The sequence below is a fragment of the Schistocerca americana genome, chromosome 10 (assembly GCF_021461395.2).
Source record: "Schistocerca americana isolate TAMUIC-IGC-003095 chromosome 10, iqSchAmer2.1, whole genome shotgun sequence".
Taxonomy (NCBI): Eukaryota; Metazoa; Arthropoda; class Insecta; order Orthoptera; family Acrididae; genus Schistocerca; species Schistocerca americana.
In genome coordinates this window covers 53,602,011-53,626,906 of record NC_060128.1, presented here as the reverse complement: position 1 = coordinate 53,626,906, position 24,896 = coordinate 53,602,011, and the positions used below count along the sequence as shown (strand labels likewise).

The 24,896-nt window shown below is 41.8% G+C and overlaps 1 protein-coding gene and 1 long non-coding RNA gene across 9 annotated transcripts in view; one reads left to right on the top strand and one right to left on the bottom strand.

Moving 5' to 3' along the window:
• Positions 1 to 363: 363 nt before the first annotated feature.
• Positions 364 to 18,633, bottom strand: LOC124552422. 2 transcript variants are annotated; one of them, XR_006967914.1, is made up of 3 exons: positions 18,495 to 18,633; positions 11,643 to 11,936; positions 364 to 529 (listed from the first exon to the last, which is right to left on the bottom strand). It is a non-coding gene; the product is annotated as an uncharacterized LOC124552422 (long non-coding RNA). The 2 variants fall into 2 exon arrangements; XR_006967915.1 differs by lacking the exon at positions 18,495 to 18,633 and adding an exon at positions 12,017 to 13,512.
• LOC124552420 (F-box/LRR-repeat protein fbxl-1-like) overlaps positions 18,214 to 24,896 on the top strand; it is a 124,141-nt gene continuing 117,458 nt past the window's right edge. For 2 of the 7 annotated variants that reach the window (XM_047126689.1, XM_047126688.1), the window contains exon 1: positions 18,214 to 18,369. The gene's annotated coding sequence lies outside the window, so the exon portion shown is untranslated. Of the gene's footprint in view, positions 18,370 to 18,679; positions 18,697 to 18,717; positions 18,815 to 18,873; positions 18,953 to 24,896 lie in introns of those variants that run through there. The other 5 variants (XM_047126694.1, XM_047126691.1, XM_047126692.1 and 2 more) reach the window with 5 other exon arrangements.

The following is a 24,896-nucleotide window of genomic DNA, read 5'->3' as shown; positions in this document are numbered from 1 at the left end:
TTGATATTACCAAATGCAGTTCACTGAGATCACCAGGAAAGTTTATAATAAATGTTCTTCGATCATATGTTGACAAGTCACTTTCACACAGTACGTGGACTACACCACAGGATTAACAAATTAGAATTATTGCATCTATTAAAGTTTGTACTGCTCAAAATGGAGATACCTTTAAATTTTCATATCTTCACGGCTGCTGGTATGTCGGACACTTCCATTTTATGTAACTCCCATTTTATTAGTGCTAAATGCCTAGCTGTAGTAAATGACAGTTCTGGGGTCAGATGAGGAACTCGAGTAACCAATGAAGTGGTCCACACTCCAGAGAATGGCATGTACTGTTCATAGAACTGTTCCTCTGCAGGCACCTACAGCGTACAGTCAGCCTCTACATTAACAAATCCCCACGACACTTGCCTGAGTAAGCGCACACCATGAGGGGCCTGCGATCGCAGTGCCGCCGACAGTTGCTCGTCGGACAAGTCGGTCAGACTCGGACTGTAGAGCTGAGAGCTTTCTCGTGTAGCTTCTGAAAATAAAAACATTTAGTTTAGAAAGTGTACAGGGCCTTCAAACATGCAATTTGGTATAGTAGGAAAGGGAAGAGAAGGAAAAATAGTAGAAAAACATGGACAGGGAAAGGTATGAAAAAGAAATGTGCCTGATAAACCAGATGTTAGCAGTGATTTTATGTCCTGTGCAAAATTTTAAGATTTACTAAGAGGGTATCAGTTCTTTCAGACATGTCCGAAAGAACAGATACCATCGGTGACCATGCACCTCATTAGAATGAAATTACAATGAAATGAACACCCTTAGCTGCTTACAGGCGTTGACATACATCAACGGGAACAGATGAAAATGTGTGCCCCGATGAATGTAGTGCGGGACAATACGTTGAGAATGTGGGTTTCGCGGGAGGCGTGCCAGAGATAAATCCCTGCAGTCGCGCTATCCTCTGTGTCCTCGGTGACTCAGATGGATAGAGCGTCTGCCATGTAAGCAGGAGATCCCGGGTTCAGGTCCCGGTCGGGGCACACATTTTCATCTGTCCCCGTTGACGTATGTCAATGCCTGTAAGCAGCTAAGGGTGTTCATTTCATTGTAATCTGGTTTAAGAATCGTTTAAGAAGGTTGTATATGTGCAAGAGACCTGGAGACAATGGCAAGTTTCAGATTGATTGCACAGGGTGATCCGTCTAAGATGTCATAAGAGTATTGCATTATATTTATTAAGTTAGTGAATAAATCTCCAAGCGATTTTCTGCAATGTACATGAAAATGGGGCGAGTTAACAGTGAAAGACCATGCTTTGTGAGGCAAGCTGTCAGCACCTAGTTCACAGTGCAAACAGCAGATGTCAGAAGCACATTGTATAACCTACAGAGGTGACAACAGTCAACACACGCTGAGTGTGCTACCTTGTAAGTGAAAATGGTTGTTACACCGCAACAACGAAGTCAATGTGGCATGTGGCCTCAAAAATTTTCGAGTGTTGTAGAGACCCAGGGAGTTTTCAGGTGTCGGTGCAGTGTTATCAGCCCATTCTTTCTTGTGGAGGAGACTGTTTGTGCTCTCAATTACCTGGAAATAATTGACCAGTATGTCATTTATCAATTACAGAAAGATGGGATACTGGACATCGATGTCTATCAACAGGATGGTGCTCCAGCACACTTGGATCTCATTGTGTGAGGACAATTAAACCAGATATTCAGATATTCAACGATCGCCAGTGTGGGTTTGGTAGACCCCTCCCACGGCCTTTAATATTCCGGCCTAACATCAACATTATTTCCATAAAAACCGCAGAATCTGACTGACCTACAGAGTCAGGTTACAGTAGCCTTTTATCAAATCACTCCAGGAATGCTGCACACCCCCGAGGCACAATATGTGCCCCATTTGCAGTGACCGACATGTTGAGAGCTAATGTGCTGTGTGACAAATTTCAGACACAAAGTCCAGCCTCTCCTCCACATGTATGTGCTGCTAATAAGCAACAAGTTTGCACACTTTCTTGTATATAGTGCTTTACTTTTCCAACATCTCAAATGTGTCACCTAACATAATGGTAAGACACGAGATTTTGGAACCACATTTATACTGTAAGACATTTCCAGGGACAGATGTGGGCTCTGACCACAATTTATTTTTTATGAACTGTAGATTAAAACTCAATAAATCACAAAATGATAGGAAATTATGGAGATGGAACCTGGATAAGTTGAAAGAACCGAATATTACTGAGAGTTTCAAAGGGAGAATTAGGCAACCTTTGACTGAAACAGCAGAAAATGAATGGGTAGCTTTGACAGATGAAATAGTCAAGGCAGCAGGGGATCAAATAGGCAAACAACGAAGGGCTAATAGGATCCTTGGATAACACAGCAGACACTGAATTTAAATGATGAAAGGAGAAAACATAAAATGCAGCAAATGAACTCGGTGCAATGGAATACAGATGTCTAAAGAATGAGATTGACAGAAAGTGCTAAATGACTAAGCAGGAATGGCTAGAGGACAATGCAAGCCGTTATAAGCCTGCATAACTGAGGGAAAGATAGATGCCACTTACAGGAAAATTAAAGAGACCTTTGGCAAAAAGAGAAGCAGCTCTCTGAATATCGAGAGCTCAGAAGGAAAAGCAGTACTAAACAAAGAAAGGAAAGCTGAAAGGTGGAGCCAATATATAGATGAGCTCTACAAAGGAAATGAACTTGAATACAGTATTGTACAAAGGGAAGGGGATGCTGATGAAGATGGGGTGGGAGACATTATACTGCGGGAAGACTGACAGAGCACTGAAAGAACTAAGGCAAAACAAGGCCCCTGGAGTAGACAACATTCTGTCAGAACCGCTGATAGCTTTGGCAGACCCAGCCACAACAAAACTATTCCATCTGGCATGCATGGTGTGTGAGACAGGCTAAATACCCTCAGACTTCATGAAGAATGTAATAATTCCAATTGCGAATAAAGCAGGTGCTGACAGGTGTGGATGTTACCAAACTATCAGGCTACTAAGTCATAGTTGCAAAATACTAACAAAAATTATTTACAGAAGAATGGAAAACTGGTAGATGCCTACCTTGGCAAAAATCAATTTGATTTCCAGAAAAATGTAGGGACAGGCAAGGCAATACTGACCCTGTGACTTATCTTACAAGACTGCATAAGGAAAGGCAAACTTACACTTATATGATTTGTAAACCTACAGAAAGTTTTTGACATTGCTGACTGGAATACACTCTTTTAAATTCTGAAAGAAGCAAGGGTAAAATACAGGAAGTGAAATGCTATTCAGAATTTCTACAGGAACCAAATTGCAGTTATAAGAGTCATGTAGCACAAAAGGGAACCACTGGTTGGGAAGGGAGTGAGACAGGGTTGTGGCCTATACCCTACCATTTGGACTGTATGATGAACATGCAGTACAGGAAACCAAAGAAAAAATTTTCTGAACAAATTAAAGTTTCGGGAAAAGAAATAAAAATTTTGAGGTTTGGTGATAAGAACTTAAAAAAATAAAAATAAAATAAGGTGATTTACTGTTTAATTGTGTTCTAGAAAAAACTGTAAGGATCTGAAATTCGGAGCTAAACAAATCACAAAATTAAACCAATGAATCTGGGAAGGAAAACAAATGGAATTAAGGTAAACTGCTTGGCTTTTGTGGATGATTTTGCAATACTTTCAGAAAACCTGACAAAAGCTGTTCTTCAGATAAACCTTCTGGAATAAATAGCAAACAGAACTGGTTTCAAAATTTCAGTTGGAAAAAAACAAAATCCATGACAAGTATAAAAAATGTGCCAAAATTCACAGCAAAACAAATAGGTAAAATAGAGCGAGTAAATAAATATACATATCTTGGAGAGACTATTCAACAGAATGGACTACAAAAATCTGCAACAGATGTAAGGATTAACAAAATGGAAAGAGCATAGGGTTTGACCAAAAATATTTACAACAAAAAATGTATATCTAGAAAAACAAAACTAAAACCCCACACCACACTGGTTCGACCAGAATGTTTATATGGATCTTAATGCCTAAAAATGAACTATAAGATGGACAGATTAGAGGTACTCAAAAGAAGGATAATTAGAAAAATAACAACTGCAGTAAAAACTGCAGATGGTTGGAATATAAGAAGTAATGAGGAGATCTACAAAAATATAAAGAAAATATATGAAGTAATGGCCACACAAAGATTAACCTTTTTTGGGCACCTCTACCGAATGGATGAAAATAAACTAACAAAGCAAATACTGCTATATTTCTGAAAGAAGAAATCGACAATAGCATGGATTACAGTAGTAAGGAAAGATCTAGAAAGAAACAACATTAAAGAACCAGAAATAGCAGAAAGAAACTCTTTTAAAAATAAGATACTAAATTTGGGAGGCATTCAAAGCAGAAGAAATAAAATATGGGGAACAACATGGACAGAAGAAATGAAGAGACTTCATGGAGAGAAAATGAGGGAATACTGGAAAAATAGAAAATAACAAAGGAAGATGAGGAACTGAAGTTGTTAACATGATCCTAGTTGGTCAATACGATTAAAAAAAGTTTCAGGGGTCAAAATAGCTATGGTCATAAGCGCCCATTTGTGACTTAGTGAAGGATAAAACAAGAATTGAAATCAGCATCAATGAGAGCGAAACTTAATGAGGAGGAAAACTAAAAAAACAGAAGGAAATCTTAGAAAAGTGCTATTGAAGAGGGGGTTGTTTTCCCCAAAAAGAGTTTCAAATGACCAATGTCATCTCACTCACACTTATAAACTCAAGGACACGATCAGCAGAGCACGAGTCATCTGCTAAAATGGAAGATATATCGGAAAACAGCTGTAAACGGGCACAAAGCGGATTAAAATAGGGGCACTGAAGTAACAGGTGTCTCACCATCCACGACTGAGAGCAGTGGGGACAAAGCAGAGGAGGAGCGCCACTTAAAAGATCTCAATGGCTAAAAAGACAATGCCCAATCCAGAGTCAAGTTAAAGTTACCTCCTCCCAACAACAGGGCCAGACGGAAGAGGTCTAAGCACAGGGAAGAGGTTTTATGACCCACAATTTATTATCCTGAAGTGCAGACCAATGAGTGTGCCATAAAAGAGTAACACGACGACATAAAATGCTCTGTAGACCGGCAAACGGAACCGTGCAAATGGCGGGCTGAGGAATACAGAGAGCAACATTCGCCACTATACGGGCTGCCTCTTTCCGCATATACCAACATGCCCTCGGATCCAGAGGAATGCCACAGAGATGCCCCCCAAGTGGAGCATATGGAGGCAGGCCTGAATCTGGTGGACCAGAGGGTGGACAGGATAAAGAGCTTGGAGATTCAGAAGAGAGCTCAGTGAATACTAGCATATAGTATACTGTATCCGCTGATGGCAACAGATGTATTGGACAGCATGGAGAACAGCATAGAGCTCTGCAGTAAAAACTGAACACTGGTCAGGAAACTGAAATTTAATAGGGGTGTTGTCAATAATATAGGCTTTCCCGACACCAAAGGTGGTCTTGGAGCCGTCAGTGTAAATAAATGTGGCATCCTCCATTTGTGTGCATAGAGCAGCTAATGCCCAACGATAAACTAGGGGGAGGGGTACTATCCTTGGGAAGCTGACAAAGGTCACAGAGAAGGCATGTCCAGGGGTGGGGCCAAGGTGGCAGCGTACTCCTATTTGTCAGGAAAGTTTTAGGAAACTGGAAGGAAAGTGAATGTAGCAGTTGACAGAAGTGGACTCCTGGTGGCAGCAGAGAGGAAGGGCTGCCTGCATACCCTAAATTCAAGGAGGCATCGAAAAAAAAAAACACGGGTCAGATTAGCAGGCATGGAAGACAGATGACTAGCAAAACGACTCAGACAGCTCACTGATCGGACAGCGGAGGTTCAGCAGTTTCAGCGTAAAGGCTCTCCGTGGGGCTGGTGTAAAAAGCTCCAGATGCTAAACGCAATCCACGGTGGTGGACAGAGTTGAGACACTGAAGAACAGACAGCTGTGCAGAGGAGAAAACTATGCTTCCATGGTCCAATTTTGAGCACAGTAAGGCGCAGCATAGTCGGAGGAGGATCACTCTGTCCGTTGCCCAGAAGGTACTACTCAGAACACAGAGGGTGTTGAGGGATCGCAGACAGCGAGCCGAAAGATATGAAATGTGGGAAGACCAGCACAGTTTTCTGTCAAACACAAGTCCCAAAAAATTGGCGACATCTGTGAATGGAAGGTCAACAGGGCCTAGATGTAAGGATGGCAGATAAAACTCCATACCACGCCAAAAATTTACACAGACAGTCTTACTGGGAGAAAATTGGAAGCTGGTTTTGATGCTCCACGAATGGAGGCAATCGAGTCATCCTTGATGACGTCATTCGAGAAGGCTGGTCTGTTGAGAGGTGTAGTAGACTGCAAAGTCATCGAGAAAGAGGGAGCCCGAGACATCGGAAAGTAGACAATCCGTAATTGGATTTGTGGTGATGGCAAACAGTACAACACTTAGCATGGAGCCCTGGGGCACCCCTTTTCTTGAGAGAAAGTACGGGATAGAGTAGTGTTCACCTGCACCTTAAATGTGTGCTCTGTCATAAATTCACGGACGAAACGGAGTAGCCGACCTTGAAAGCCCCAAGAGAACAGCGTGCAGAGGATGCCTGTCCTCCAACAGGTGTCGTATGCCCTCTCCGTATCACAAAATATAGCTATCGTTTGGTGTTTGCTGAGAAAATTGTTCATGATATAAGTGGACAGAGCAACAAGATGGTCAACTGTCGAACGATGCTTTCAGAAACCGCATCGGGCTGTTGTTAAAAAGTTTTGGGACCACAGCCACCAGCCTAAACGGCTATTTACCATACGCTCCAAAACCTTACAAACACTACTCGTGAAAGAGATTGGGCGATAGCTGGAGGGGAGATGTTTGTCCTTTCCAGGTTTCGGAACAGGTATGACAATAGCTTCCCGCTATTTTCTGGGAAAGGTACTGTCAACACAAAAGTTGATTATGAAGGCGAAGGAGGTTGCACAGACAAGGGTATAGTAGATGCAGCAACATGTGGACGTGGATACCATCTGCTCCCAGAGCGAGAGGAGGAGAGTGCATGTCTGAGTTCCCGCATAGAAAGAACGGTATTATACCTTTCACGATTTTGAGAGGAAAAAGCAAGAGGTCGCTGGTCGCTCTTCCGCAACCCATTTCTTCAGGAGAAAGGCTGGTGGGTAATTCAAAGAGCTCAAAATTTCAGCAAAGTGTTGACCCAATGACTTAGGGATTGCGACTGGGTACACTAAGGTATCCTGCATGACAGTTAGCCCAGAGGTTGGGGGAAAACTGGAAGTGATGGATATCTGTCGGATTGACTGCAAACAATTGATGAGGGAGTGAAGGTATTAAATGAGCTGCTAAAGAAATTCCAGCTTGCCTTCTTGCAGTCGTATATGATGTGAAGGCATCGCGCACGTAACTGCTTATAGCAGATACAGTTGGCCAACGTAGGATGATGGCGGCAAACACGAAGAGCACGTCTCCACTCGCGTATCGCGTCATGGCACACCTCGTTCCACCGAGGAACTGGGGGGCACTGGGGCAAAGGGGAACTACGAGGTATCGAACATTCTGTGGCTGTAAGAAAAACTTCTGTAACACGAGTGACCTGATAATCGATGCTAGGAAATTGACGGTCATCAAATGTTGCTAGATAGGAGAAAAGCGTCCAATCGGCTTAAGAAAACTTCCAGTGTCTTGGGCGCATAGATGGCAATTGTGGCTGTAATCGAAGGACACATGGAAAATGGTCACTCGAGTATTTATTGGCAAGAGGGAACCATTCAAAGTGCCGAGCTAGCTGAACAGTACTGACCGAAAGATCCAAATGAGTAGGTTGACATGGAGGCACACAAAAATGTAGGTTCCCCAGCGTTGAGGCCAACAACATCCACTTGGTGGAAGAGGTCAATCAACAGGGAGACCCTCGGACAAGGACGCAGAGGTCCACAAAGTAGGTGGTGGAGTTTGAAGTCCCCAACCAGCAAATAGGGGGCGGAAGCTGACGAAGAAGATGAGGGAGATCAGCTCTTGCCATTGGTGTGGACGATGGAATGTATACAGCACAAAGAGAGAAGGTGTATCCAGAAAGGGAAAGATGGACAGCAACAGCTTGGAAGGAACATGGAGAAGAGTCACGAGTCCTCCATATGCTGGAGTGCCATCAACAGAGGGGAGATCAAATCAGATTCACTTAAAATGAGGAAAAAGAATGTGATCGCAGGGACGCAGCTTTGTTTCCTGAAGACAGATGACCGGCGAGTAGGATCGTAAGAGGATCGACAATTCATCCCAACTGGCGCGAATGCCACGGATATTCCAATGGATAATGGACATCGGGTGGACAGAAAAGGGAAGAATGTGACCAAGGTTGCCGTCAACTCAACGACTGCTCAGAGCCAGTGGCCGACAGCGTGGAACAGCATTCAGCCGAAGGCAGAAGATCCCGATCCATAGATTGTTCGGCAGCAGCTGCTGCCACCAGCAATCAGCCGGTCGATCGGCCGCCAGCAGTGCGCCTGGGCCACACAGAAGACGGCCAATGGCGGTGGCCGCCAGGTGGTGCTGTAGATGAGACACGCCGTGGCGGAGAAGGAGAGGAACTGGGTTTCTAATTAGCCTTCTTGGAAACAGGACGTTGAGATGAGGGAGGGATCGATGGTTGTGAAGTCGGGGTACGTAAAAAATCTTCACGAGTAGGCTCTTTTTTGGAAGTCTGGGTGTCTGATTTTGGGGCTCGTGATTTAGCAGAGCCCGATGAAGGGTGAGCCATAAAGTGGAGAGGTTGAACGGGCGATCTTTGCACTGGCCGATCTGACAACCGTGGCACTAAAGGTGAGACCACAACTCTGCATGGCTGCCTCCTTTGTAGGCCGAGGAGAGGCTAGGACAGTGCTGTATTTACCTGCGTGAGGCACAGTGGGCTTTCGACTGGCGAATAACTTTCGAGCAGCAAAGATCGACACCTTTTCCTTCACTCTGATTTCCTGAATGAACCGTTCGTCTTTGAAAATGGGGCAATCTCTAGAGGAAGCAGCGTGGTCACCCATACAGTTGATGCAACAAGGGGATGGAGGTGGACAAGCACCCTCATGGGCATCCCCGCCACAGTTTACATGTTTGGCCATATTGGAACATGACTGGCTGGTATGATTAAACCTCTGACACCGATAGCAATGCATAGGGTCGGGGATGGTAAACATGAACTGAAAATATCCTGCTTTAATGTTCAATGGAAGTTGAACTCTGTCAAACATCAAAAAGAGAGTGCGGATCGGCACCAATTCCTTCTCAACCCTTTTCGTGACTCATTGTACAGCCATTACTCCCTGATCAGACAGGTAATTTTTAATGTTCTCATTTGATAATCCATTGTGTGATCTTGTATAAACCACACCACGTTATGAGGTTAAAGTACGATGCGCTCCCACCTGGATAGGGGAGGTGTGTAGCGGCGTAGTTTGAAGCAATTTATGTGCCTGGAGGGCACTATCTGCTTCTAGCAACAAAGTGCCATTTCGTAACCAGGAACATGACTTTACAGGACCTGCAACTGCATTGACACCTTTCTGAATAATGAAAGGGTCGACTGTCGAGAAGTCTCGACCTTCGTCAGACTGAGAAATGACTAGGAACTTTGGCACTGACAGAAGAATTGTCCGTGGCTGAGACTCGTCTAGCTTTCTCTTGTGGGCAGAAGTTTTAGAATTAGAAGAAACCATTGCAAAAGTATCCACCACGATTACTGGCGTCTCTGATGGCGTGCTCCTTCCTAGTGGGAGCCCTCTCTGAGGGCACTCCCGCCTTAGGTGATTGTGTACACCTCAGGTCACACCTCCCGAGAAACGGACGGAAGGACCGATCGGCACGTTCGGAAAGTACCAACTCGGGTAACCGCCCCTCCTCGGGCCTGGCCTTTACCAGGGGGTACGTACGTGTCCTACTTGTCTACCTGGGGTGGGGAATTACCCGTTACCCCGTCACCGGCTACGCGTGGGTTGGTCTTCAGACAGGCACAGGGAGGAAAGAAAGAAAAGGAAAGTAGAGAAGAATTCTCAAACGCTGCAGCTGAGAAGAAGGGAAAGAGAAGAATCGAGAAAAGAGAAGGGCAAAGTAAGGACAGATATGTTACATTTTAGAGATAAAAGAAGAGAAATCACTTCATTCGTTCACAAGTGTCCATCTCTGGATGTAGGCGCAAAACAGACTCCCAAAGAGAAGGAGAAGAGGAAGGGGAAGGGGAAGGGAAAGGGAAAGGGAAAGGGAAAGGGAAAGGGAAAGGGAAAGGGAAAGGGAAAGGGAAAGGGAAAGGGAAAGGGAAAGGGAAAGGGAAAGGGAAAGGGAAAGGGGAAGGGAAAGGGAAAGGGAAAGGGGAAGGGAAAGGGAAAGGGAAAGGGGGGAAGGGGGGGGAGGAGGAGGATCGGGGACAGGAAGGGATGTGGAAAGGGAAGGCACGCAGCCCAGAAAGGAAAGAGAGTTGCATGAGCTCGGGGTCACGTGCCCACCACGCACAAAAGATTTGTGGACCCCCTGTGGACAACAAGAAATTTCTGGCACAGTGTAACGAAAGGAAGGGATCAGTTGATAGGACACATCCAGAGGCATTGTGGCAAATACAATTTGTTAATGGAGGGAAGTGGGGGAGGGGGGGGGAGGGTAAAAATTGTACAGGTAGTGCATGTCACGAACACAGTAAGCAGGTTCAAATTGATGTAGCTGCAGTATTTATACATAGATTAAGAGGTCTGCACATGATTGGCTAGTATCAAACCAGCTACATCAAACCATCCTTTGGACTGAAGGCCACAAAGTATGCCTACATTTAAAATACAACATAATAAAGAGTCACAAAAAAAGAAATGAATGTAAGTCTCATGAAAGAGCACCAGGTAACAGATTTTTCATTACAGATTCAAGTGCATACAGTGGTTAAATAGCAAAAGAGGCAACCTACAACTTCAATGTTCTGCATCGTTTGGTAAAAGCAACCACCCAATTCTGAAGTTTTCCTCTGGCAAATGAAGAATGTAAATTTTAAGTGTGCATTGTATCTGACTTCTTTTACTCTTGGTCTTTAGAAGTGTGTTGCCTTGACAACACATTTATGTACAATTCTCCAATACTGTTATTTTCGCAGTTAAGAATGTCAACGGAGAGTGCGTGGAATAAAAATTAACATTCACTGGTAGCAAATATATCTCCCTTATAATGCAACAGGACTTTAATGTTAAAGGTTCCAGCAACTAACTGTGGCTCCTCGTTTGTGCATTTCAAACAAAACCGATAAGATAAAAACACAAATTACTTTTTGATACTGAGTAGCACATTAGCCATCTATTAAGAAACTACACCTCAATCTAAATAGCTACACAATGTGGACAATCTGTATACAGTAGGCCTACATAGTTCTTTAATGTGTTGTTAGCACAGTTAAGTGCTCCTTAACAGCTCCATTGCTAAACAGAGATATACAATCTGCCAACAGCAGCATGCAATTCAAGAGCCTGAAGTATACTGTAAGTGCACTTTAGGCCAACAGTTCAAATGTAGGTAGCATTACACATTATATGAACTACTCACCATTATCCTCAATTTATGACTTCAACTTCAGTCACTGCACAAGCATCCATTTTCATTTTCACTGTTTTCCAACTTAACCTTTTTTTGCGGCAACTTTCATCTGACATCTGTGGTCCTGCCTCTTCAGCCTTTATTTCTTTCTGTTATTTGAAGATGTCTCCATTTTCCACAATTTTGTCTTGGAATCCACCAGTTTCTTACATTTCAGGAGAGGTAATGCTGACAGGCTCGGGTTTCTTTTCCGTCCTCTCAAAAGGTTCTTCTGCCATTCTGTTTACAGCTGTCGCTAAATGCCTTATCGTGCAAAAATACGAACAACAGTAACACCAAAAATTCTGAAAACCAGTTTACTTACATACACATCTCAACACTACCTTTGATGATGAAGCCCTTCACTATCTGTGTCAGTTCCAAACACTAACATTTAGTCCAGTCAATGAAGGAAAATTAGAGGAAAAGTCATGTAGTCACAAAGTTTTACACAGTTCTAGGAGATATTGTCATAAACATTGTACTAAAAACCCGGACCTGTGGAGTGTGAGCATTGGTGTGGGGGTAGGTTTAAAGGTCATTTTTTATTTTTGTTCTTGAATGACTCAAAAACAACGGATCCTGGGGAAATTCTTCCCCAATACAAAATTAACCTGCATTCACTTCCCTGCCAAAAAAGGTTCTAGTCACTTTTTCTCTGGGACTAATAGTTTGCAGAGGATGAAAAAAATTGCAAATTACAGCACTAAAAATATTGTTCAAATGGTAAAAAATTAATGTACTTCCCTCCTTCCTAGGTAAGCAAACTGAAGGTTAAGCAGTTGATCCCCCTCGCTACGTCACAAGAAGCAACTACAGGGTACATCACAAAGTTCTCTGTCCACAATACGCCACACGAATCGCTGGTGACACAGCGCGCAGATGTCCGTGGGGAGGGTTTATTTTGCACAAAATGAGTTAACACTACACAGAATGCAGATACAAGTTACTAACAACACTAATGCAGGGAATGTACATGAACTGGACATATGTAAATCTCTGCACAATGTTCTACACTGCAAGAGGAGAAACTGATTGTTAGTGATCCGTTACGGGAAAGGCAGCTTCCCCCACCACAGGTGCTGCTCCCCAGCATTTCCTGTCCATTTGTATTGTGCAAATGGACAGAATAACTTCACTGAGCTCATGTTTACACAGTGGAGTTATTTTCAGTTTACTGGGTACTTATTTGCAGTTGTTGAGTGAGCTACTCATATCATGTAAAAAAGTTCAACAGCTGGAACTGTCAATTGTCTACCACGCTGAAGAGACTCTTCCAAATAGGACACACTGTCAATATGTACAGGACATTGTAGATTTCATTGTCTCCATTGTCACAAGCTGGAATACTTTTCACAGCACGAGGGTTATCAAATGCATCACCCTGCCTCAGTTCTCCAAAAATACGATGAGGCTCAGAGGATTAATCCACTGCAACAAAAGTAGGTCACCAAGACTATAACAGTTGTTCAGATATTTCAACATAAGTCAAGCAATGCGTTACAGCAGATAACTGTTATAGACTTCAATATTAACAGTCACATTCCATCAGACATAGCCACACCTATCTCGGAAGATGTACTGTGGATGTGCGTTAAGTGGTTCCACTCGGTGCAGCCCACTCTGCAAATGCAGCAATTCATGAATTACGAATGGAAAATATTTATGCAGTCTACCTGTAACACAATGAATGGGAGAGAAGTGCAGTAACATTTTTAGTCATCCATTAATTCACCACCAAGTGCCTAAAACACAATTACACGGTTTTACAATACACAGCAGCAGGGTGCCACTTTTTACAGTCCAGTCCCTTTCCCACCAACACCACATAAGTAACTGACAACATAACAGCTCACTTAACACCTTCAAATAAATAGGCCTACTCCCTTTCCAAACAGGAAATAACTTCACTATATAAACACAAGTTCTGGTTATCACTGTTAGCATTCAACCGCGATTCTTATACATATATTTTAACAATGCGTTTCAAGAGACAATGCTCTCATCATCATATCTTGAAACGCGTTGTTAAAATATATGTATAAGAATCGCGGTTGAATGCTAACAGTGATAACCAGTATAACGACAACTGCTACCTCGACTCCATAATGGATTATATTAAACACAAGTTCATCAAAGCTATTTTGTCTATCAGCAAAAGATAACTGGACACAAAACACAGGGCAGTTACAGCCTGTCTGTAAACAGAGAAGCGAGCAGTACTCACAATGGTGGAAGTGATCTTTCTTAGAAGAACACTACGTCTTCTGAACAGAACCGTAAAGAACCAATTTCTCCTGTAGCAGTGTAGCACAGTATGGAGAGATTAAAGTAGATTCCGTTCATATTCATTACCTGTATTAGTGTTATTAGTACCTTATATTCGCATTCCATCTAGTGTTAATGCACGTTGTGCAAACTAAACCCTCCTCGAGCACGTCTGTGCACTGTATCGACAGTGATTCGTATAGTGCACTGCAGAGGGGCCATATAAGTTTGTGAGATACTCTGTAGTTGCTTCTTGTGACACAGTGGACGAGATAGAGTGGAGAATCACCAGCTCCACCTTCAGATTTGCAGACCTATGGAGGTGGGAAGTGCAGTGAGCTACCTTCACTCACACTCTACTCCACACACCTCCCACAGCCCAGCCTGTTTCACCCCTGGAACACAATTTATCCATTAGTATGCCTCTACTGCACTTAGATATGGTACACAATTTAATAGTTGTTTTTAACCCATTCCAAATTATTGGTCCAAGAGGAAGAAAAGTACAGACCCTTTTTGTAGGAAATTGAATGTAGTGTAATTTTGCACTGGGGAACAATTTCGCCAGAAGCCGAGGTTTTCGATTCGTTGGAGAAAAAATAACACACAGGTAATGAATATGAAGGAAGGTGATCCGGAAATCTAAAAGTACACTGCTGGAAATGGAAAAAAGAACACATTGACACCGGTGTGTCAGACCCACCATACTTGCTCCGGACACTGCGAGAGGGCTGTACAAGCAATGATCACACGCACGGCACAGCGGACACACCAGGAACCGCGGTGTTGGCCGTCGAATGGCGCTAGCTGCGCAGCATTTGTGCACCGCCGCCGTCAGTGTCAGCCAGTTTGCCGTGGCATACGGATCTCCATCGCAGTCTTTAACACTGGTAGCATGCCGCGACAGCGTGGACGTGAACCGTATGTGCAGTTGACGGACTTTGAGCGAGGGCGTATAGTGGGCATGCGGGAGGCCGGGTGGACGTACCGCCGAATTGCTCAACACGTGGGGCGTGAGGTCTCCACAGTACATCGATGTTGTCGCCAGTGGTCGGCGGAAGGTGCACGTGCCCGTCGACCTGGGACCGGACCGCAGCGACGCACGGATGCACGCCAAGACCGTAGGATCCTACGCAGTGCCGTAGGGTACCGCACCGCCACTTCCCAGCAAATTAGGGACACTGTTGCTCCTGGGGTATCGGCGAGGACCATTCGCAACCGTCTCCATGAAGCTGGGCTACGGTCCCGCACACCGTTAGGCCGTCTTCCGCTCACGCCCCAACATCGTGCAGCCCGCCTCCAGTGGTGTCGCGACAGGCGTGAATGGAGGGATGAATGGAGATGTGTCGTCTTCAGCGATGAGAGTCGCTTCTGCCTTGGTGCCAATGATGGTCGTATGCGTGTTTGGCGCCGTGCAGGTGAGCGCCACAATCAGGACTGCATACGACCGAGGCACACAGGGCCAACACCCGGCATCATGGTGTGGGGAGCGATCTCCTACACTGGCCGTACACTACTGGTGATCGTCGAGGGGACACTGAATAGTGCACGGTACATCCAAACCGTCATCGAATCCATCGTTCTACCATTCCTAGACCGGCAAGGGAACTTGCTGTTCCAACAGGACAATGCACGTCCGCATGTATCCCGTGCCACCCAACGTGCTCTAGAAGGTGTAAGTCAACTACCCTGGCGAGCAAGATCTCCGGATCTGTCCCCCATTGAGCATGTTTGGGACTGGATGAAGCGTCGTCTCACGCGGTCTGCACGTCCAGCACGAACGCTGGTCCAACTGAGGCGCCAGGTGGAAATGGCATGGCAAGTCGTTCCACAGGACTACATCCAGCATCTCTACGATCGTCTCCATGGGAGAATAGCAGCCTGCATTGCTGCGAAAGGTGGATATACACTATACTAGTGCCGACATTGTGCATGCTCTGTTGCCTGTGTCTATGTGCCTGTGGTTCTGTCAGTGTGATCATGTGATGTATCTGACCCCAGGAATGTGTCAATAAAGTTTCCCCTTCCTGGGACAATGAATTCACGGTGTTCTTATTTCAATTTCCAGGAGTGTATGTATCTAAAAAAAAGGAAAATGACAAATCAAATAACAAAATGAAAACCATATGGAAATATGTTAAAAGCGAGACAGGGAAAAGCCTGTCTGCCAAAGAAGTGATTAGCTTAAGAACTGGGAGCCTTTCGGTGGATGCTCCCGAAATGGTGGCTAATATCTTTAACAATCATTTCCTAACAGTCACCAACCAAATGGGATGCCAGGGTTCTGTAAAGAATGCTACAGAATACTTGCATAACACCTTAACTAACAAAATAGATGAGAAGCATCTTCGAAAAACTACAGTGATAGAATTAGAAAAAATAATTATGTCTTTAAAATGTAAAAATTCTGCTGGAGTTGACAACACTTCCAGCAAGTTACTGAAATACTGTTGTAAAGAAATAAGTACAGTCCTCTGCCATATTAGTAATACGTCATTGGAAGAAGGTGTTTTTCCCGACAGGCTAAAATATGGGCTTATAAGACCAATTTATAAAAAGGGAGAAAAGATTGAGGCTACAAACTATCAACCAATTTCATTACTCTCTGTTTTCTCCAAGGTGCTAGAGAAATTGATGCATAGCAGAATGGTTGAGCATCTTAGTAAATATAACATCCTCAGCAGTAGCCAGTTTGGCTTTTGGAAAGGGGTATCAACTGTGGATGCAATACATGCCTTTGTTGACAATGTTATGGAAGCCATAAATAATAATATGATGACGGTTGGAATATTTTGTGACCTGTCAAAAGCTTTTGACAGTGTAAGTCACCATATTCTCTTGAGTAAAGCCAAGACCCTAGGAATGGGTGGAACCGTAGGCACGTGGCTTGAATCCTATCTGTGTGGTAGAAAGCAGAAAGTAATCATGGAAGGACTGCATGGTGGCCAGGTATCTTCAGAATGGGGCTCCATTACTGCAGGAGTACCTCAAGGCTCAGTATTGGGGCCACTGCTCGTTCTAATATTTATAAATAACTTAGCACTATGTACAGAATATGGGAAAATACTCATGTTTGCTGACGACACCATGTTATCAGTTAATAATCTCTCAGGGAATATGTCAAATGAGGCTGCAAATAAAGCTTTAGCAGATTTGACAAACTGGTTTGAAACCAATGGCCTTACAGTCAACCTAAAAATGACAAATTACATTCACTTCTCTTCTAACACAAATGTTACTAATGAAATGAACCTAAAAATGGGTGAGCACGAGATTTTGAAGGTTGAGTCCTCCAAATTCTTGGATCTGCATATAGATAGCAAAGTGGCACCACCATATTCAAGAACTGTGCAAAAGGCTAAGCTCAGCAACATTTGCCGTAAAAATAATTTCAGACACTAGGGAAATGAGCACAATAAAAACTGCATATTTTGCCTATTTTCACCAACTTATGGCCTATGGTATAATATTTTGGGAAAATCAACCAATAGCAAAAAAATGTTCCATGCACAGAAGCGAGCAATAAGAATTGTGTGTGGAGTACATCCTAGGCACTCATACAGGGATCTGTTTAGAGCTCTACAAATCCTTACAACACCTGCCCAATATATTTTTTCCCTGATGTGCTTTGTTTCAAAAAATAGCAACTTATTCAAATCATACCACAGTTATAACACCCAAAGAAAACTGGATATCCATTATGAGCTAAAAACGAAAAGCATGGTCCAGAAGGGGGTTTTATACAGTGGCACCAAGATTTTTAATGCCCTCCCACTGATCATTAAAGAACTGGTTCGAAACATGCCAACGTTTAAAGAAAATCTGAAGCAGTTCCTTTTAGATGAGTCTTGTTACAGTATTGATGAATTTCTTAGCAAAATCTCTTGTTTGTGCTTAAAACTTACTGTGTGACCTTTACAACTGATTAATCATACTCCGTAAGTACAGTGTAACTTAATACAATACCCAAATTTATGTATGACTGTATATTCTTTCAGATGTCTTGTATCTTAACTAATATTAAGGGTATATGGTAAACTTCACAGTTTCTTTAATCTAATGATAAGATCAATGTATATGTGCACAAAACAATAATCTGTAAAAACCTTGACTCGTTCTATATCCAGGGATATGTTCCCATATGGATCTATGGAACACGAAATAAATAAATAAATCCACATCCACCCCAACGCTCACACCGCACCGGCCACGATTTTTTGTGTTCAACACACTCCCTCCTAGCACTATATGCGAATGCAAGATTTTTTGCCTTCACTTTGCTTGTGGATGGCTTAACGACGGGCGACAGTTAACGGAACGCGATGTCATCACTAGCCCTGTGCAGGAGGGGGAATAACTGCCAGTAAGCGGAAATAAAAATGAGTAGACTGGTTGATTCACTCTACAGTACATGATTGAAGCTTTTCAGGTGAGAATACTTCCGAACATATTACTTCTTGTTACGCATGGTTAAGGTCAATATATGGTCTGTAACTAAATTTAAGAATTACTAATATATTTCATATAAAGGGTATGTAACATGATAATGCTCACAATGGCAGTTATCCGCTGATATCGGATGTTACAAACTTCAGTGAAAAGGCCTCATTTGTAATAATCGGCAGTCCGAATCTACCTTCTGCTAAAGTGAAAATTGATAAATTTCAAATGCTTTCAGCGTTATTGTCCTCACAACGGAGTGTGAGAAAACATTTGAATACTAGCATTGCCAACACAATAAATGAACACACATGATGTATGTACTATACGATAGTTCTATATAAATTGCTTAACTACTCATGTTTGAATACAGATTAATTGAATTATTGTGTGCGTAGTTGACATGCTTTACAGAACTTTTTTCAAAAAGAAAGGTTTGCAAAGCGGTGTTTCACTTTCTAACTCTCGCTCTGTTTCTCCGATAATATTGTATATACTATTCGTTACTGTCAAGCTGTGTTTACTAAGGCAACTCACAGTTGCGGGATGTGGTGTGCATTACAAATTATCTTGTACGTTATTTGTTGAACTTCGCTATTTCTGCAACTATAACAAATATAGTACTCGCTCAAATTGCGGTGCTGCTGATGTACTGAAAATGGTCAACAACATGTTCCTGTAACATGCATAACTTTGTAACTGTAATAACGAAAACGATTCTCGTAGCAGGAGATTATTTCTTCCTTACAAACAAAAATGTTTGGGAAGTTTTAAATTTTTGAGTTTTTAAAGCGTGTTGCCAATCCTTGCACCACTTCGAAATCTTATTGTGACAGAACATGGGATTATTTTTCAGATAGTAGACCTATTTCATAATTATTTATTCACCCATGGATTATTTAGTACAATAGTATAGAACCTGTCAAAAATATAACAGAAATAATATACTCTACATAAGGCATTAAAAAAATACGATACTGCATAAAGTCGGCCAGGACCTGATCAAAGGAAGTATCCCAGCATTCACGTTAGCAACGAGGGGAAAGATGAAAACACAAGTCAGTATGGCCCGATGAGAAATAAATCCCAATGTTTTGAATGTCAGTCCGGTACAATAAGGGTAATCATAAAATACATCGCGTATATTGTGACAGCAACAGCTACAAAAAGTGAATCAATGAACACGAAATGTTGAAAATAAAAACACCGTCGAAGAATTGAAAATAAATGACCAAATTATATGAAAGAATGACGTATTGTGTATTTTGCATTTTTCTGCTTGGACAGCAGAAATGGTGGATACCATAATAAATTTGGAATTTTACATTAAAATATAAGACACATGTTAGATATAAAAGATGTGCTGCTCCTACCAGTACAGTAAAGATATTTCTACAGATGTGCTATGCATAACGAACACCATGTGGAACTCGCAGAGCATGAACAGAGGTCTCTAAATTGATAGTTTAATTTGTTATCAACCTTTGCAGAACTTACATGATAAAGGAATTACCATAATACAATATATTGTATATGCACAGCCCAATTTTACAAACTAATATAATAAATATAAAATTAACATTTTACAATCCATTAAAAAATGGGATACAGTGAACTAATGCATTGGTCTTCTAGATGCTTTCTGAATAAGTAAATAATGCTTCCAGAATGAAATTTTCACTCTGCAGCAGAGTGTGCGCTGATATGAAACTTCCTCCCAGATGTGTGTGCCAGACCGAGACTCGAACTCGGGACCTTTGCCTTTCCGAGGCAAGTGCTCTACCCAATGATCTACCCAAGCTTGTGGGTAGAACACTTGCCTGGGAAAGGCAAAGGTCCCGAGTTTGAGTCTTGGTCTGGCACACAGTTTTAATCTGGGAGGAAGTTTCAAGTAAATAATGGTTTGAAATGCATACAGTACACTTTGAGAAACACATTTATCACACCATTTGAAATTAAAAGAGTATAAAAACAAAGTATAAAATTTACAATGGGAACAGAATGATTCATATGACAATGAAGAAGATACAAGTATTTGCCAGTAATTTAGGGTTAAACACATTTATTTAAAAGGCAATTTTTGAATTCACTTTTAAATTTTCTGTCATCTTCCATTCCCTTGATGCAAACTGGAGGAGCATTGTCAGCTTTATTCTGCAGTGGCTCGTGTTTTTGAGGATTTGTTTTTGTTGCTCTTTCTACAAGCAGATTCTTACTGATATGTGTATTGTAATTATGAAAATCAGAATTTGTATGTAAACTACTCATATGTGTTCTTGTAAACAGTACACTTTTGAATATGTAAAAACATGGTATTGTAGGTATTTTTAACTACTGGTTTCTCAATTTGGACCAGCAGTGTTTGTGGAGAGCTGTGTGTAGTAATTCAAATGGCTCTTTTCTGTAATTTAAAAATGTTTTACAGATGAGATTTTGTTACACCCCAGAACATTATTCCACAAGATACAATAGAATGGAAATGAGCAAAATATACCGATCTTACACACTCCGTGCTACAGACTGCACAAATTATTCACAATTCAAAACTTCCAGAATGGAATTTTTGAGGTGTGTATATGACATGGTCTTTCCAGCTCAAGTAATTATCAATGCACATGCCCAAAAATTTTGTAGACATTACTTTCTCTGTCTCTTGGTCGCTCAATAATAAACAGAGGTCATCCTTCTCTTTTATTTTACTGTACTGTATGCAGATTGTTTTATTTAAATGAAGTGTTAACTTGTTAGCATGAAACCACTGCTGCACACACTTCAGAACATTTTCAGCTGTAGTGGATAAGGATTGCCTATCATTACTTATAATTATGCTTGTATCATTATCAAATAGTATAATTTTGGTCAAAGTGTTGGGGCTTTTAATGTTATTTATATAGATCGAGAATAATAGGGGGCCAAGTGAACTGTTGGGGCTTTCAATGTCATCTGTATGGATCAAGAATGATAGGAGGCCAAGAACGCTACCCTGGACTCCTGCTTCCACTTTCTTAGCATGTGAGGTGCACTTTATTTTGTGCCTGTTTTGAGATGAGAGGAGTTCCACAACCTGACTTCTGCCTGGAGATGGGATTAAATCAATTTCCTCCCAGTTCATCTGATGTGTATTGTCTCCAGTTTGTCAAGGATAATTTGGTGGTTTACTTTATCAAAGGCTTTGGAAAGATGTAGGGTAATTCCTACCACCCTTTTGTTATTGCCCAAATTTCTAACAAGTTAGTATCACTTTACTGTGGGTGTAATATGAGGAAAGGAGGAATGGCCATATACACGAAAAGTGGAATATACTCCCAGGCCAGTGAACTCACTAAGTACTGCACTGAACAGCTGTTTGAAAGTTGTGCTTAACCTTGGAAACATACAAGATACCAGTTCTGGCTGTATATGTAGTGGCTCCCCAACAGCAAATGTTTTAAACTTCATTAAACAATTAGAGGGGCTACTAAAGATAGTATTAATAACAGGGAAATGATTGTATGTGGGGACTTCAATATCAGTTTCATCACATATATTTTGTACTGAGGACACACAGAATTAATGATGTCCAGCTTTGCTTTGACACCCTCAGTAATATTCCCAACAAGAACAGACGGACATAGTGTGATAGCATTGATAATTTATTTCTTAAGGCAACTGTATTTCGTGAAATATATATAAGCCTCATTATTTACTTATTCCCCCGTCAACCACTTAGTGCAATAGTATCAGACATGTCAGAAACATTACAGAAATAATATACAGGGTGATTCTTATTAACATTTGAAAACTTCTGAAGCGACGTAGATGACACTGAGACAATTAATTTTATATAAGACGCACAGAGTTGCAAATGTCGGGAGACACCCCAAAAGTGGATGGCAGCCATGTGATGTGTCCAGATAACATAACTAACCACTTTTGCAGTCATTGGGCTTGTTGGTTCTACACTTGTTGGTCCAAGGGCTCTGTTACACACTACTCCGCTAGTGTACTCTGTATCATTCTCACATTACCAATGTGACACAGTAGTACTTGCAGTAGTGGTAATCCAATATGATAATTAATCATTTTACATTTACAAAAACAGAGTAGTATGGCGGAGTGATGTATAGCAATGCCCCCTATGGGCGAGGGTGTGTCGTCTGGTGATGTCACATGTTCAACATTTGCCATTCCAATTTTGGAGTATTTCTCAACATTTGTGAGGACACATGTGCTGTATCAAATTACTTGTCTCTGTGTCATCTACGTCACTTTGAGGGTTTTAAACTGTTAATAATAATCACCCTGTATACAGATAAAATATTAACAAAATAGGATAATATAAGATGAGAATAGGGCAGGAAGTGGTTTATCTGGTAACCTTAATCAAATAGCAGCAATAAAGCATTAGTCCAGTTAGAATAAAAAGGGGAAAGTAAAATTTCATAGATATATATGTAAATGTCAACTCACAGTACTAATAGAGAATTCGTGTGATGAGAAATGGGGAGAAGTTTACTATGAACACACATTATATGAGAAATTTGTTTTCTAAAAATATGCCGACATCTTTATGAATCCAATAATCGTTTACACTGAGTCGGGGAAACATACGTTTGAAGCCCAGAGAAAGGCGGGCCTACATTTGGGATCAAAATATCCTCCAGTATGAAGATATAGCTTTATTTAATGCAAAGGACTAGCTCTAATAAAGACTTTAAAATGTATTACAAGAAGTATTGAAAAATTCTTCACTTTATCATGTTGTTGTTGTTGTAGTGTTGGCAGAAGCGCCAACACTGTTTTTCTAGAGGAGGCCGAAATGCATGCGTTTAATTACACGCTGACTGGCGTGAGGTCTGGAACAGGACAATATCTTGAGAATTGCAAATAAAATAAGTAGTTGATATAATACTTAACTTTAATCCACAATTGTAGAACATCTCTCGTTACGGTACATGCTTCATAATATTAATTATCAACTGCTATGGCGCCTTGCTAGGGCATAGCAAATGACGTAGCTGAAGGCTATGCTAACTATCGTCTCGGCAAATGAGAGCGTATAGGTCAGTGTAGCTTCGCTAGCAAAGTCGGCTGTACAACTGGGGCGAGTGCCAGGACGTCTCTCTAGACCTGCCGTGTGGTGGCGCTCGGTCTGCAATCCTGACAGTGGCGACACACGGGTCCGACGTATACTAATGGACCGCTAGCAAGTGTGGTGTCTGGTGGTGACACCACAGTTGTTGTTGTGGTCTTCAGTCCTAAGACTGGTTTCATACAGCTCTCCATGCTACTCTATCCTGTGCAAGCTTGTTCATCTCCCAGTACCTACTGCAGCCTACATCCTTCTGAATCTGCTTAGTGTATTCATCTCTTGGTCTCCCTCTATGATTTTTACCCTCCACTCTGCCCTCCAATGCTAAATTTGTGATCCCTTGATGCCTCAGAACATGTCCTACCAACCGGTCCCATCTTCTTGTCAAGTTGTGCCACAAACTCCTCTTCTCCCCAATTCTATTCAATACCTCCTCATTAGTTATGTGATCTACCCATCTAATCTTCAGCATTCTTCTGTAGCACCACATTTCAAAAGCTTCTATTCTCTTCCTGTGCAACCTATTTATCGTCCATGTTTCACTTCCATACATGACTACACTCCATACAAATACTTTCAGAAACGACTTCCTGACACTTAAATCTATACTCGATGTTAACAAATTTCACTTCTTCAGAAACCATTTCTTGCCATTGCCAGTCTACATTTTATATCCTCTCTACTTCGACCATCATCAGTTATTTTGCTCCCCAAATAGCAAAACTCCTTTACTACTTTAAGTGTCTCATTTCCTAATCTAATTCCCTCAGCATCACCTGACTTCATTTCACTACATTCCATTATCCTCGTTTTGCTTTTGTTGATGTTCATCTTATACCCTCCTTTCAAGACACTGTCCATTCCGTTCAACTGTTCTAAGTCCTTTGCTGTCTCTGACAGAATTACAATGTATTCGGCAAACCTCCAAGTTTTTATTTCTTCTCCATGGATTTTAATATCTACTCCGAACTTCCCTTTTGTTTCCTTTATTGCTTGCTCAACATACAGATTGAATAACATCGGAGATAAGCTACAACCCTGTCTCACTCCCTTCCCAACCACTGCTTCCCTTTCATACCCCTCGACTCTTATAACTGCCATCTGCTTTCTGTACAAATTGTAAATAGCCTTTCGCTCCCTGTATTTTACCCCTGCCACCCTCAGAATTTGAGAGAGAGTATTCCAATCAACATTGTCAAAAGCTTTCTCTAAGTCTACAAATGCTAGAAACATAGGTTTGCCTTTCCTTAATCTTTCTTCTGAGATAAGTCATAGGGTCACTCACATGTTCCAACATTTCTACAGAATCCAAACTGATCTTCCCCAAGGTTGGCTTCTATCAGTTTTTCCATTCGTCTGTAAAGAATTCGCATTAGTATTTTGCAGCTGTGACTTATTAAACTGATAGTTCATTAATTTTCACATCTGTCAACACCTGCTTTCTG